The sequence below is a fragment of the Carassius gibelio genome, chromosome A8 (genome assembly GCF_023724105.1).
Source record: "Carassius gibelio isolate Cgi1373 ecotype wild population from Czech Republic chromosome A8, carGib1.2-hapl.c, whole genome shotgun sequence".
Lineage (NCBI taxonomy): Eukaryota > Metazoa > Chordata > Actinopteri > Cypriniformes > Cyprinidae > Carassius > Carassius gibelio.
Genome location: NC_068378.1, coordinates 17854418 through 17871914, shown reverse-complemented (window position 1 = coordinate 17871914; position 17497 = coordinate 17854418).

Sequence of the window (17497 nt, the reverse complement as noted above, 5' to 3'; positions counted from 1 at the left end):
ATTTCACTGCACATCTAAAAAGTTTAGTAGCATTTCAGAAGGAACATACAGTCTGTGATAAAGCCGTTTATGATGCTAATGAGCATCCCAGCATGCCTCAAGAAAGAACAGAATGAATGCAGTTATACATCAAATCACAGGCTTTAAAAGAGATTGTGAGTGTGTGTGTGTGTGTGTGTGTGTGTGTGTGTGTGTGTGTGTGTGTGTGTGTGTGTGCCCACACTGAGAGAGTGTGCTGGATCACACTGCGATGAGTCATGCAGGAAGTGTAACAGCAGTATCATTAGCATGTTATCCACATCCACCCACTCAGCCTCTCTCGCACACACACACGCACACGCAGATTTCAATTGTTGCAGATGACAAACACCTCTCATTGACGATGCTAATCACTGCCCTCTGCTAAAAAGAACATCAACAAAACACACTAATGCACAGATGTACACAAAATATACAAACGCAGGTGCCAAATACAAAAAAATTTTTTGCAACGTGACAAAATAGCTCAAACGTTTGAGAAAGTGTTTAGGTGGGGCAGCAATGTATAAAGTAGTGTAAACTTAAAATTCATAAATGGTAAAGCACTATGGCAACAGGTCTTTTCACATTTTATTCTCTGAACACTGAACAGTAATCAAGCCCCAGCAGTAATGCAATGATAAAATCTAAGACCACCATAGCCATTTACTGAGTGCTGCGCTTTGTTTAGAATCTCTTTTCAGACAGTTAGATTCAATTTAGGCTTATTGTTTTCTTTTAGACCATCTTTGCATGCCATCATTCCTAATTTTTAAAAAAAAAAACTGCGCAGCTCTGAAAGTACAAACTGAAAATAAGCATTTTTTTTTAAATCTAAACAGAAGTTAAATTAAAAAAAAAAAAATCTTGCAAGGCTGAAGGACTTAATGAAAATAGCAAATTGGGGAAAAACAGTTCCCAGTAAAAAAAAAAATCACACCTAGAATCCAATCCTCGGACAAAAGTGTCAAGGGTGTTAGATACATTTTGTGTAAGTTGCTCCTTCTGTTCCAACTAGGATTGTTTGGTTTCTCTGTGCTTGTATTTTTTATTGAATGTACATTGGTATATCATTTTCTAGGCAGGCCTGAAAATAGAAATCTAGACAAATGGCCCAAATTCATCAGGCTTTGCCAAACTGTGAGCAAAAATAGCCAGGATAATTGTGAATGAAGTGTTCAAGCTTTGGGCCAAGGCTTAGCTTAGGCAGCTGCTAGCAGTAAGTAGTTCTCTCAGTCAGGATGAGGATAAAGACAAGGATGAGGAGAAGGATAAGGTCAAAGATGAGATGAAGAAAAGGCCATGGACAGGACTTTTTTTAGCAACTTTGTTTTCTGCTTGTTAGTTGTTTAGGCTAATATCTCAGATTAGTTCAAAAGGCAGCATTTTCACTAATCCAAACACACACACACAAACTGGGTTCCATGTTTTATTCCATAGATAGACACACACAAAACTAATTTTTTACTCATTTAAATTAAATTGTAATTTAATTATTTTAATATCATATTATTTTTTAATAATATAATAATATCTCCTATTGCACCTTTAAGTCTGCAAAGTATAAAATTTAATGTACATAACCAAAAAATATAAACTTACAGCGCTGGCATAAAGAGACAAGTGACAGTTCAACTGTCCTGAAACTCTCTCACTCTGACCCTGGAGAATAAAATCATCTTTGTATTTGAATTAGGGTACCTGGTCCAAACATAAACTCACACTGCACTTTTTGAGAAGTCTAAAACATTTAAAGCACCTAAACTAGCACAGAAAAACTACAGAATATAAAGGATGAAACCCTGGGTTCATGCCATGGAGAACAATCCTGTTAAAAACTACAATCCCCTTATTTCCTTTTTTTTTGTTCCTGCCCGGATATAATACACTTCTGAGGGTTGGGGGTTTCATGCATCTTTCACAGAGTGAGATGTGTTTAGAGTGTCAACAATATCCTGATGACAATACAATGAGAATCACACTCTCTAAAGGTCAACCACCCACATGAGGGCCAATTAGAGCCTGCTGTCAACTGCTATCACGAGTCAATTATCACCTCAGAACTGCAGAGAAGTGACGTCAGACATGAGACAGATGCACAGATTTTGATGAATATTCCCTCACCCAATTCTCTTTTTATATTTGCCACCATTGCCTCCATCCTGATAATATGATAACATAATGATAATAACAGGATTATTATTATTATTATTTAAGTATTAGCATAATAAAAAATCAATGTGTGTCGGTACATAAAAATGGAAGTTATTATTGAACGATCCTGCTCCTCTGGTAATGCCCTTGAACAAGAAATTAAATGTTTCACATGGACTCCAACATGACTGTCTACCATGTAACTAGGTTTACATTTCCAAAAGTAAATTCTTATAAGCTTCAAAAGTACAATGTAAAATTAAGCTTTGGTAAAGATTTTGAATGCTGAACATTCAGCAACTGTGTAGGTCAATGGGAGATTTTAAAATGTTATTTTTAAAAAGTATAAAGTTAATAGTTATCAAGACTAAGGCTGAAATGATCTACAAAACAAAGTTCAGGGTCTCTACTATAAGCAGTTTAGGGTGAATTAAAGGCAACTGAGGTTACATTTTTTTAACAAACCCTGCCCAGAACTTCTGATGAATATCAATACAGAAATGCCTTTAAAGCACTATTGTAAAAGCACTTTCAAAAACAGTAATGATATTATCATAAATACATCAAGAACAACAAAAAGAGAATCACTTCAACATGACAACAAGTGACGTCCTATGAGCTGATTTTAGCTCTGCTGAAATAGTTCCTCTGACATTCAACTGACACCGCAGGGAAAGTGACAACCTGAGCGGCTTAGGAAGCACAATTAAAATGGGCTCTTGTGTAATGTGGGTGCATAAGTCTGTCTATGTTTTAAAGCGGTTTTAAGGACAGAATACTTAAGGGTTTCTGCTTTACACCATTATACAGAGAAGCACCACCATGAAAGGGTGAGAAACAAAAGGTTTGTCACAAGTTGTCAAAAATGACATTTGTTATCAAATTCCACTTTTTTCTCTCTCTTGTCCTTCTTCTATCTCTCTCTCTCTCTCTCTCTCTCTCTCTCTCCAAGTTTAAGGGATGACCAAAGCGGTGTGTCTGCAGTGTGTAAATAATTGCAAACGCATGAGTGCATCTGTCAAACATGGTTACCGGGGTCCAGGCTTTACACACACACATACACACACAGACTGCAGACGCCTTCACAGATCCACACAGCCTGTAACACAACCACACTAGAATACAGAATACTGTCTTATAGAAAATGCACTGTTTCCTTCCCACAATGCAAAGAATGCCTGTGAGGGGGTGAAGAAATTGCTGTAACAAGACTTGTCACTCGAGGTTGTATCGCATGGAGAGGGCACAGACCACAGCTTCAAATCAAACTAATTACTCATTTGTGCCCATTTGCTGACACGTTCCATCCAAAGCGACTTATATCATGTCTTAATTAAGCGTGACAAAGTGCCAAGTGATTTGTCTGTTAGGAAGAAATCTCTTTCAGGAGTAAATAAGTCTTTTAACACAACTTTCAGTGTGTATTAGCGTACATGTCAATCTCGTAATTCTGTAAATTTTGTGTTCCACAGAAGGAAAAAAAAAACATGTGGGTTTCTAAAGAAATGAGGGTAAATAAATCTTAGATGGATTTTTAGATTAATTATACATAATAGTTTTCATTGTAACTACACTACAGTTCAAAAGTTTGGGTTCAGTAAGACTTCAATGCTTTTGAAAGAAGTTTCTTATGCGCACTAAACCTGCATTTATTTGATCAAATATACAACAAAAAAAGTAATACTTTAAAACATTATTTTATCCAGTCTTCAATATCAGATGATCTAATATGCTGATTTGGTGTTCAAGAAACATTCCATGCAGCTTAATATTTTGGTGGATCAATTCTTTGATCAACAGAAACTTCAAAAGACTGATATTTATCTGAAATGGGATAATAAATTTATCTGAAATGGGATATATATATATATATATATATATATATATATATATATATATATATATATATATATATATATATATATATATATATATATATATATATATATATATATATAACATGACTTATTGAACATCCTGGATCAGTTTTTTTGCTCTTTTTTATTCTTTTTTTATGTATCGGATCGGGACTCGGTATCGGCAGATACTCAAAATCAAATGATTCAAACTCGGACTCAAGGTCAAAAAAACCTGATCGAGACATCTCTAATATATATATATAAATATATATTAGAAATCTTTAATGCTGGTGTTTGTGTTTTGTTTCTTATTTGGGTTATCTCATCTTGGTTCCTGCCTTGTCATGTGTTTCCCTGACCCTGTCAGTTGAACCAACTGGTTCTTCTTTGTGTCATGTGACTACAGATAAGCCGGTATCAAATTTTCATTGTGCAATTAATTGCTAATGCTTTTATCACGGTATAAGGTATTATTACGATATTGAAATTTAGTTTGAAAATGTGTAATAATACAGTATTAAAGGTTTAATAACTTGTATCTTAAAAAAAATAACTAGGCAATAAAGCAATACAAAAAATAGATAGAGATAAAAGATTTACACAGACTGAAGTACAAAAGAGCTATAAAGACCAGTAGGTAACACTTTTTAAACCACTTTACTTTTCGGCCCATCGTGGCTGCCAAGAGTCTCCAGCCATCATGGACACCACTCCAGTGTTTCCGGGTGTCATGAACATCACATCTAAGGCTACAAGGGCAATTCCTAGGCACGAGAATTGGCTTCCAGTTTAAAGGACACACCACTTGTGTCGGTGCGAGCAGCTTACATTTCTATGGTGGTACGCAGTCTGAGTTTGTTTGTTTATTACGTTTTTTTACGCCATGTTAGCATCATGGCTATTTACACGGCAAAAAAAAAATGTCAGTATCATCCATAATATTTACATTATATAATCCATTTCAAATTAACATAAGATAGAAAATCTAAAATACAGTCAGGTGGTACATTTTCAAATATTCCATGAAAGCATGTTTCTGAATAAAAGCGTTTTCTAGCAGTATCATAAAGGTACAATTCAACAAAATATGCTTAATAGTCAAAGGAACTTTACATGAAAGACATAAAGGAGGAACTTTGCCTATTAATAAAAACCCAAGGTTAAGTCTTGAGTGCCCCAGTCTAGACCTAGTAAAGACAACTTGATCATGCCTTGATTTAAAATTACAGAAGCTACTTCTTTTATGCTAGGGTTTATTTCACACAGCTTTTTATTTTTATTTTCAACCCATTCTTTCTGCCACTTATTATTCATATAGAAATTAATTACTGGTTTAAAATCAGAAGGTGGTATTTGACAGTCAGATATTTCCAGGTCAAGTGCATCCCTGGCAGCTGTGTCCGCTCATTTCCAGTAAGTCCAATTTGACTTGGAACCCAGCAAAAAATTATATTAAAGTTATCCTTGTTTAAAAGATCAAATCTGGTTAAGATTTTAATAATTATGGGATGATCAGTTTTAGAGATTCAAGTGCTTGAAGACATGATCTTGAGTCAGAGGTAATTAAAAAGTCCCGTTTTTCACCCTTTTCTATATTTTCTAGAACAAAAAGTAATGCTCGAACCTCAGCTATAATAATAGAGCCTTGAGCCGGAATTCGAATGCCATATTGTTGATCTCCTATCACTGCTGCTGCTGATACACTGTTATTGGTCTTTGATCCGTGAATGCAGTTTTATGCAGTGGAAAGTGAAGACCTTAGCTCTAAGACTTTCTGTTGGTATTCAATTGGATGAGTTTCTATCTTTTTGTGCTGATTCAGAGTCCAAAAAATGGTTGGCTTTTCCAGAGTCCAGGGAGGTACATGGAAATAATAGAGCCATTTTATACAATCCATGTTGATATTTAAATCCTCTAGATGTGGTTTAATCCATAAACCAAAAGGTCTAATATATTTCGGTCTAGCTTAATAAGTAAAGACATTCTGGTTGGAATACTGAAAGATAAGATGGATTATTTCAATTTGCCTTGAGTTTGATCGCATATTGTAAGGACAGTTTCAAATGCCTGTTTTGGAGGGATGATTCTTCAGCTTCTGAATAGAGGCTTTAAATGGGAATAGTCCTGAAGGCTGTGCGCAGTTTGAGAGTCTCTGAGGTTGTTTCACTGTCAGTCGCACTCCCTGTTACAGCAATGGCCATATTGTATGTTTGGGCTACACACTGCTCTCCTGTACATGAATCCACTCCAGAGCCTGTTCCAGGCCATGAATCCACTCCAGAGCCTGCTCCAGTCCATGAGTCTGCTCCAGAGCCTGCTCAAGCCTTAAAGCTCGTTCCTGTGTAGGCACCAACCAGTGAGCTTCCTGCCTGTCCTGTTTTGATCTCAGTGGTCATACAAAGACCCTCTACAAGTCCTGGCAAAAGAGGTTGTCTCTGAACTCAAAGTCTGCCCTGTTACTGCATAGGAGGCCATCCCTGAACTCACACTCTGCCCTTTTACTGCCAAGGAGGCCGTCCCTGAACTCACAATCTGCCCTGTTACTGCAGAGAAAGCCGTCCCTGAAATCACAGTCTGCAATGTTACTGCCGAGGAGGCCGTCCCTGAACTCACAGTCTGCCCTGTTACTGCCGAGGAGACCATCCCTGAATTCACAATCTGCCCTGTTACTGCCGAAGAGACCATCCCTGAATTCACAATCTGCCCTGTTACTGCCGAAGAGACCATCCCTGAATTCACAATCTGCCCTGTTACTGCCGAGGAGACCATCCCTGAATTCAAAATCTGCCCTGTTACTGCCGAGGAGGCCGTCCCTGAACTCACAGTCTGCCCTGTTACTGCCGAGGAGGCCGTCCCTGAACTCACAGTCTGCCCTGTTCCTGCCAAGTTGCGGCTATGGAGGCTGCTCATGAACTCTATTCCTGTAATGTTACAACCATTAAGTCCATTCAAGCATATTCTGCGTGTCTTGTCGCAACTATGGAGGCTGCTCATGAACTCTCTTCCTGTTCTGCCATGGCCACCTGACCTGTATTGGTCTTCTGTTTCGTAGGATTCACCTTGGACACCTAACTCCACCAGTTCTACCATGGTTGTCATCTGCTCCACAGTGGGGATTCTCAGTACTGCCTGCTCCTCCCTAGTGGTGTTCAGCTCTGCCCTGGATTCCAGGTCTGCCATTGCTCCATAGTCCAGGTCCCCCATGTTATGTTAGGTAAGCCGCCCTTAGATTGGGGGGAGTGGTGGGGGATATATAATATTAATATGTATGTTTTTGTGTTATGTTTTTTTCTTATCTTGTTTCCTACCCTTTCATGTGTTTCACTGACCTTGTCATGTGATCCAACCATGCGGTCCTTTTGTTCACGTGTCTTTTTTCCATTGGTTCCTTTGTTGCATGTGTCATGTTATTGTCGGTTTGATTAAGTCATGTGACCCCGTTTGTTTGATATATATAGAACTCATGTTGCCATTGTGCCTTGTCTTGCTTTGTACTGTGTAAACTGCTGTAGGTGAGTTTTGTTCATGGTCATGTCAAGATCTAGTTTAGTTGATGAATGTTTTTTTATCACATTTTGGTTTGTTCTGTTTTGGTTTATTAATAAAGGCTGGTTTATAAATAAAAGCTGAACATGGGTTCATCATTCATGCTTTCAGTGGGACTCTGTTACAAAGTGAACAGTCTTTAATGTCACTTGATCAATGTAATGAATGCTTGCTGAATAACAGTATTCTATTATTTTTAATCTTACATATTCCACACATTTAAACAGTAGTGTAGTGTAGCTTTAAATGTCATGAAATTAGGTCAAGGTTATGACTATTGGATCACATTTTGCGGGGTTTAAACCTACCACCTTATTACCAGCTATATTCACCTCTCAAATCTCTTTCATCTGAAGTTTTGGAGGTCTCTATAGCCTCTTTGCACTTACTTTGTTAATTTACGTCTTCATTACATGAAAACAGGAGCAGATGGTGTTTGTGACTGTACAGAATTGTGTTAAGATTTATAATGTACATGTGAGGTTGATCAGAGAGAAACAATACAACTCTAATATGAGAAATCTGGAATACACAATGAGTTAGTCTGCATAACAGTCTACATTCTAATACAAAACCTATCATACTGTGCCAATGAAATCAACAGTGATTTTCACTGCTGACTACATTATCCAGACTGTGTTCAGACCACATGTGCATTTGCTGAAGCACTGAAGGCAATACTCTACAAAAAAGTCAATTTATTTGGGTTGTTTATTTCAGCATGCAAAAGAGTGTACACGGGGTAATTTGTTTCAATCATCCAAATGCAACTCACTCAATCTCATTAACCACCCAATTAATGGAAATTCTGGAATAAACTAATATGTGCAAATAGAGTAGTTCAACGACAACATAAGGTTTGCTTTTGTGTTATGCTGAAGTCTGACACTGAAAGGTGTCACTAAAAAGTTCAATACACTGTTTAATCAACTGGGGAACAAACAAAATGCTAAAATATTTTAAAAACTTCAGTCTGATTACAAAAGTTTGCTGACATTTCTGCACAGATTATAAATGGAATTTAATAATTGTATATCCCCCTTAAGGAGAAGTCATAGCATAACTTCTGGAAAAATGTACTTGCTGAATTTACATAATTGAACAGCTTAAAGGTCCCATTCTTCGCGATCCCATGTTTCAAACTTTAGTTAGTATGTAATGTTGTTGTTACAGTATAAATAATATCTGTAAAATGCTAAAGCTCAAAGTTAAATGCCAAGCGAGATATTTTATTTAACAGAATTCGCCTACAGCGAACAACCAGTTTGTACTACATCCCTCTAGTTCCTGCAGCAATGACATCACTAGAACAGTTTTTAGACAAGGTTATGACTATTGGATCACATTTTGCGGGGTTTAAACCTACCACCTTATTACCAGCTATATTCACCTCTCAAATCTCTTTCATCTGAAGTTTTGGAGGTCTCTATAGCCTCTTTGCACTTACTTTGTTAATTTACGTCTTCATTACATGAAAACAGGAGCAGATGGTGTTTGTGACTGTACAGAATTGTGTTAAGATTTATAATGTACATGTGAGGTTGATCAGAGAGAAACAATACAACTCTAATATGAGAAATCTGGAATACACAATGAGTTAGTCTGCATAACAGTCTACATTCTAATACAAAACCTATCATACTGTGCCAATGAAATCAACAGTGATTTTCACTGCTGACTACATTATCCAGACTGTGTTCAGACCACATGTGCATTTGCTGAAGCACTGAAGGCAATACTCTACAAAAAAGTCAATTTATTTGGGTTGTTTATTTCAGCATGCAAAAGAGTGTACACGGGGTAATTTGTTTCAATCATCCAAATGCAACTCACTCAATCTCATTAACCACCCAATTAATGGAAATTCTGGAATAAACTAATATGTGCAAATAGAGTAGTTCAACGACAACATAAGGTTTGCTTTTGTGTTATGCTGAAGTCTGACACTGAAAGGTGTCACTAAAAAGTTCAATACACTGTTTAATCAACTGGGGAACAAACAAAATGCTAAAATATTTTAAAAACTTCAGTCTGATTACAAAAGTTTGCTGACATTTCTGCACAGATTATAAATGGAATTTAATAATTGTATATCCCCCTTAAGGAGAAGTCATAGCATAACTTCTGGAAAAATGTACTTGCTGAATTTACATAATTGAACAGCTTAAAGGTCCCATTCTTCGCGATCCCATGTTTCAAACTTTAGTTAGTATGTAATGTTGTTGTTACAGTATAAATGATATCTGTAAAATGCTAAAGCTCAAAGTTCAATGCCAAGCGAGATATTTTATTTAACAGACTTCGCCTACAGCGAACGACCAGTTTGGACTACATCCCTCTAGTTCCTGCAGCAATGACATCACTAGAACAGTTTTTAGACTAACCTCCGCCCACAGGAATACACAAAAAAGGGGGCATGGCCTTGTTGCGCTCTCACGGAGAAGAGGAAGAGTTGCGTTTGTAGAGAATGTTTGTCGCCATATCGTCAAAACGCAGTTGTTTTCATCTCGGAGTCCAATCACCTTTGTTTGGGCTTCCCAGGGACGCTGTACTTAGAGATTAATGGTTACAATTTATGTTTAACTCGGTTCCCGAAAATTATAATCCACATTTAAAACTATGTGCAGCACATTTTGCTGAGGACAGCTTCCTCAATCTCAATCAGTTTAATGCCGGATTCACACAAAGATTATTCTTGAAAGATGGAGCAGTTCCCTCTTTGTCTGGAGAAGGCGTTGTTTATGAACCACAACCGGTAAGTGTATTTTACTATTTAAGTTGGTGCGTTTAACAGTTTCTGTAACTTATTACACAAAGGGCAACGCTGTTTAGCTTTGTTAACTAGATGTAAGGGCTGTGCAAAAAATCAAATGCGATTTTCATGCGCATCTCATCTGTGAGGGCGCTCTTGTGATTAGAAGTACATCTCCAGCACGTGCGTTCAGATCAGGATTGCCAGGTTTTCAAAACAAATCCTGCCCACTTGCTTCTTAAAACTTGTCCAAAACTAGCCCAATCGCGTTTCAAGGAGGTCAACGTGCGCTAAGCTGCTGTCGAATCACAACACAGGAACCGCTGGCACAATCAGAACTCGTTACGTATTTCTGAAGGAGAGGCTTTATCGAAGAAGGAAGTCATCAGCCCATTTATATGACAGTGAAAACAGCGGTATACAGATAAGTAAATTGTGTGAAAAATACTGTGTTTTTTTACACGCGAAACATGAACACATGTTATATTGCACTGTAAACACAATCAAAGCTTCGAAAAAGCACAAAAAACGGGACCTTTAAACGTTTGGTTCGAGTGATTTTGTGGCTTACTGTATTCTGGCAGTCTCTGCTGAGCAGCTGGAGCAGGTCAGATTTGAAGACCTCCATAGACGGTAAGATTGCCACACGTAGGCCCTCTAACACACGCACGAAGCTCTTCAACAGACAAGGCTTCTGCAGCGCATCTGCTGCAACAGAGATGGAGTGAATATAACTGTAACATTGTACTAATTTCCTGCGTGCACAGCCAATTCCATCTAGTCATTTTATTATTGTCCTTTATATTTAATGGCTATTCATTTTTTACAGCATTACTGTGACAAAGAATTTAATTAGACAGTAAAAATTTATTTAACAGCATGCTTCAGAATGCCAAGATCCTCTTCCTCATGGCAATGCATTCAAATATGCAGAAGAAAAACACAAAGTGCACAGGTTAACAAACTAATGAGTGATGCACAAGAGAGCTCAATGTGTTCCAGAAGCAGGGAAAAAAATCCATGCAGTTGAGGCCAACGTATAAGGACCAATGCTAATTTATTATTTGGAGTGTGTGTCTGGCTGCATCATCACAGGCACAGTTCCTCCAGCTGAGATCTTTGGCTGGCCCCATTTCCGCTCTCAGTAGGGGTCTCACTGTGAAGCGTTTCAAACATTGTCTATCGAGAAAGTCATCTGCATATCGAAACCATCGCACTCACTTTTTCTTTTCTTTGTGGTAAGGACAAAAAGTCGAGCTCACTAACCCACATGGATCTCTGAAACTCCATAATCAATTCAAAAATCTTTTGAGCGATCTGAAAATGGTCACATCACATGTTCGTGATTGTCAAGATTTGCCTGGTTCGCCTAGGCACATCCAAACATGCTCAACTTACAGCGACACTAACCTGCTTTCTTTGAAAAACTCATCCTTGATGTTTTATTTAGACATCTCAGACAGGTTAAGTGTATCATCCTCCATAATTTATTTAAAGATAAACATATGTTATACAGCATTAACCCCTAGGCTAACTGGTTTCTGTTGTGCATTCCCTTAGTGTAAGCTGTCTATATATAATTTGTTGTTTACATGATACATGATGATTCATTTCAAAGATTTCTGAAGTGTAACCTACATGGAATGTGGGAAGAATTATTTTGAAATATTTTGTGAGGTACACATTTTCAATGTTTTTCGAAAGTCTCTTATGCTCACCAAGGCTATATTTGTAAGACTCTAAATATAGCTAAACAGTAATATTAAGAAATATTATTACAATTTAAAATAACTGTTTTCTATTAAAATACATTTTAAATTGTATTTTATTCCTATGAATAAAAAGCTGAAACTTCATCTGCCATTGGTACTAATAATATGTTGATGCCATTTTTTAAAAACATTATCGATTTTAATAACTGTAGCTTAATGGTCATGATACATTTTATCCAAATCCTTGATGAATATTTACTATATATTTTATATATGAATATTATAATATATATGGTTTCATAGTGTTTCAAAGAACAACCACCTACATTTGGGTCAGTTTGTCAAAAAATGTTATCATATAGTGTGTGTGTGTGTGTGTGTGTGTGTGTAATACACAAGTTGCTGTGGCAGCAGACAGTAGGCATGCTGGTTTGAATGAGTCACAACCAGGAGAGTTTCACTTTCACGGATCACTCAGCCATACACAAACACAGTCTATCACACTTTAGCTTTAACACACTCACACAGACTGCCACAATCAAAGCCAGGCCCGGAGAGCTCCAACGCACTCGTACACATTTACCGTACACACAGTCTGTTACCTCAAACACACTGCACAATCACTCTGCACTCAAGCACACATACACACCAAACCAGGCTTATCTGTACAGCAGCACTGAGGCCTGACAGCCAAACAAGTGCAGCACCGTCAGGACATTACAGTATACAAAACACTCCACCACTGCAGCCCAAGAGAGATGCGCTACAGAAGCTCTGAGAGGTTACAGCTCAACAGAAGTGAACAGGGGAAATTGCCTCTTTAAATATCTTATGTCTGTGAATGTTTTTCTGTTCATTTCTGTTGTGTATCTTTAAAGTTTAGAATACTGTCTTTCTCTAATGCAGGAGTTCCCCGCTGTTTAACTTCAGTTTAACCCCTAGACCTACATTTTTTATTTACTTCAAATACCACCTAATTCTAACATTTCCATAAATACAATGTTTTTCCACAACTGCACACGATTGTTAGATTGTACAGCACATTGGTCAACATTGTATTATTTTAATTGTGCTTTATAAATAAACAGAAACAATATTCTTAGCATGTTTCAAATTACACATCTTTAATTGGGTAGATGATGCAAAAAAAAATAAATGTACATACAAGATTAAAACTATTTCTTTTACAAGTTTTTATGCTTTTATTTGGCTCTTAGCCTCTTGCAGCCCAATTAATTTGTCCTGAGGTATGACAAATTATTTTTAAATGTTTCCAGCTGTGTGGCTCTTCATCAGACCTGAATGCATGTTTTTATTTTTTTATTTTTGGTGAGAACAATAGTGATAAAATGTCTTTTATAATGATTAAACAAACAACTGAAAAAGTGGCTTATTTCAAGTACAGTATTTCACATGGACTCTGCTGTTACTGCTCACTTATATATTTTTATTATGGCTGTTAACATTATTACTTATTACAATTAACTATTATATGTATCCCTAAAACAAAATTTTTAACTAAATTGAATACTTTTACATTTACTTTGTTACTACACAATTATATAGTAGACAATATATTAAGGCTGTCAACAGGTAATGACTAATTAAGAATGAATTAACTAATTAATTAATTAAATAATAAATAATAAAGTTAACACTTTTCATCATATATAATTCATGTGAACCTCCTCAGGGGAAACCCTTCTTTACAGTGCAAATACAGAACATTCCTTATGCATTAAGCATTTATTATGTTAAATTTAGAACGGCATTACAAACTGGTGTCTGTGTGTGTGTGTGTGTGTGTGTGTGTGTGTGTGTGTGTGTGTGTGTGCGTGTGTGTGTGTGTGTGTGTGTGTGTGTGTGTGTGTGATCAATTGGGGGAAGTCGTGGCCTAGTGGTTAGAGAGTTTGACCCCTACTTACTTGGCTGAATGTCACGTCACTTTTTTTCACTTGTGTGTTAAGACTAACATGTAATTGATGCTTATTCTTTATATACAATTATAGGAATAAAAACAGGAGGCAGTTGTTGGAATTTGGCTTTTATGACACTCACTCAAGAAAAGTTTATAATCAGACAGAATATCTTGCCTTTGGATCTTGGAATGAAGTGCTTTGGATCTTGTCTTATTAGCCACATTAACAGTCGGGGGGTATCATCTCTCTTTTTCTACTTTCAGTCTATGTGGGGGCCCAGGAGGATGCAGAATATAGCACTCAAACATTTCAGATGCAGTTCAAAGACAAACCTGCTCCAGAGGAATCTCGTTCCTACATCTGCTCATCAGTTTATAATGAGAGGGAGAGTAAAGGGGGAGCAAGAAATATAGAAATATCACTGTGGAATAATTCTCTAATTTCCTGCGTCCCTCTCTGGAACTAGACTGTGGTCATGGGTCATGCACCCTGTGAGATATTTAGGGTGCTGGAAGATTAGCCCGACATTGTGCTCAACTTCCAATCCCCCCGCCACTGTGAAACCCACCACAGTCCATTACTATCGTTCAGAAAGTCTGTCTTTACCCACCCCTGACAGCAGCTCAGAACAGAAATCATGAGCACAGTCAGAAAAGTTGTGAAAAGCCTCAAATGCTTTTGCTTTAAAGTCTCATTTATGACCTGGTTTGGTATGAAGTGATTTTGAAGCTAATCAAGGGAATGTCCTGAGAAACGGGAAGCTCTTTATTGAGGCTTCTACAGTTCCTTCTGCTGTCTCTATGGCAACACACATTCTCTTGTTACAGATAAGCAGTCGTCCAATGCCATTTGACTGTTTTATAACTGTAATGAAATCTAGCACTTTAAAGCCTTTCTTTCACATTCAAATGATAAACTGAGAGGGGGCATTGTGGGTAATCCTACCTGTGCCTGTGTCCATGGACGACACCACACCATACTGGGATACTGTCATGTCCAAACACTAGGTTGTGGGGTGGGAGCAGGTGCATTATGGGAGTGAGAGCTGGGTGTGGCTGAATGGAGTAAAGCAGCTGACAGCCCTCCATCACCGATAATATGACATTCACTACAGAGAGAATGAAGACGTCGTTTACGTATTCTATTAGTGCAAAGCTAACTGCCACAATGCAAAGGAGCTGCTAAGTGTTTCATAAGATGGTCTGAGCATAAGGTGGTCTGTTAGATATGCTGCTTTTTTTCAAGATATTTTGAAAATAAAGTTTAAAATATAATAATATTTGAAATAGATTTTTTACTGAACCAAAAATATAGAATAGTAGTATATATTAAAATAAAATAAAAATGTAAAAAAATAAAAATAAAAAAAAAGCAATATATTATGACCAATAAGAACATTTTGTTAATTTTCTCAATTCACTCATCATTGGCAGGCATGGAAAACAGCTTGGATTCTGATTTCAGCAAGTGGGCAGAGCCTCCTTACTGACTGAATATGACACTGCTACATACTGTACATGCCTGCTCCCTCTTTCAGCGTTAGTTTATGATTGACTGTATTGCCCAGTTTATCATCAGCCTTTTCAGCTGATAAGTCTGAAAGGTAACAGCACGCCTCTCCTCAACAAGCCACACAATTTATGTCATTTATGTATTTAACTCAAATGGTGCAGGACAAATGACACACTGAAGTTTAATACTGGGTTATGAAAAAAAAAAAACGAATAATAGTGAATAATAGAGTAATAGTGAGGAAACACTGAGGAAAAACATTCTTGTCAAATCTGTGCTGTTGACTGCGCACAATGAAACTTGCCATCAAAAAAGATTTCTTAATATAAGAGAGATATATTTCTCAAACTGGGAAAACATATGCGAGCACAAGCAGAGTGTTTCATTTCATGCTAGAGTCAACAACTATATTGTATGCTAACAATTTTCACTTTAATTTCATTTGACCACACTTTTGCCCATTCTACATGGTTTTTGAGAAAAGTTTCACTGTCAGAAACTTTCATGGACAAGCGGAGTGTTTCATTTCATGCTAGAGTCAACAGCTATATTGTACGCTAGCAATTTTCACTTTAATTTCATTTGACCACACAGTTGCCCATTCTACATGGTTTTTAGAATAGTTTCACTGTCAGAAACTTAATGGAAGAGGAAAAACACCCACCTGGACCCCATTTGAGTTTCTAAACTTTATTTATTTTGAAAACAGGCACTTTATGGCTTATGTTCTCAAGCAAAGCAACACCAGTGAGCCAAGGTAAGACTCAGATATTGAAATTTCACAAAGGCCAATATGTGTAGGGACTTATATAAGGCTTTTAAATTCAGGTGTGTCCACAAGGCCAAAGAACATTCTCCCATAGTGCAACTGGACATGGTTATATATGAGTTCGGTTTTGTTGCTTATGTGCTGCTCTTTGTTGTGCACATCTGTGAGAAAGAAAGAGCAGGCTGGTGTGAACCCGCTGAAAGATGGGCCACAAAGCTTTCCATTTTTCATTAGGCCATTCATCCTAGACACTGATACACGCGAGTGCACATTCCGCTCCATTACTTCGAAACCGTATAGCACAAAATCATGCATCACTTTCGCTCAATTGAAAAAAACAAAAAACATGGGCAGTTCTGAATGGAACAAACGTGTGTGCGCACACCTGCCTGAGTTGAGGAAAGGAATGTCAGTGACACCTGCATAGGGCGGCAAGAGACACCATATATTTTCATTCACATACCAAATGACAGGCCTAGATGGAACCTGCAAACTTTTGGGGATTTTGGAATAGATATAACATTAAATTAAATTCCAAACAAACTCCAAAAAAGAAAGAGCAGGGGAAAAAAAGATTTCCTTTTAAAGGCCTATCCATATTCTGGCACAATGCCATAGCCCGAGAGCGTGTGCAGTCACTTTATTAGACAAACTCATTTTTATTGTTCAGAAACACACTTTGCTTACCCTGTGCTGCTGTGCAAATAAATCACTGAGCTGCAGTGTGTCATTCTGCTCACTGTTAATAACAGCTCTGAGTGGTGCTCGCCTAACGGTGAAGGATCAGGGCTTTTAAAAGGAAGGTTACAGGTCCAGTAACAAGTAGGGTGACAAAATTGCTGAGATTAATTATCAAATGGACAAATCTGTACAATTAGAGTACAACAAATTGGATAAAGAAACATCCCCTTACTAGCACATAAACGTGCTGTTCTAATGATTATGTATTACTGGGCACAGAGAGAATCGGCACACTTTTTCTATTATCTGCACTCATTTTGGGGGCCAATCTGCTGAATGAAACAGTGTGTGATGGACGTTCCAATCCTGAGGAAATCTATGCACAGATTTGGTGTGGGCCTGCATATTTTTAGTCTGAGTAACAAAGTTCCTTCTTTGCAGCGTTATTATGCAACACTATGCATTTCAAATATAACCTGCTGGGTTTTTTTAAGTATGTTTTTTCCTGTTTCACTGTATCTGTACAAATGAGTATTACTGTAGCTACAGTACCAGTAAAAAGTTTGGGGTCGGGA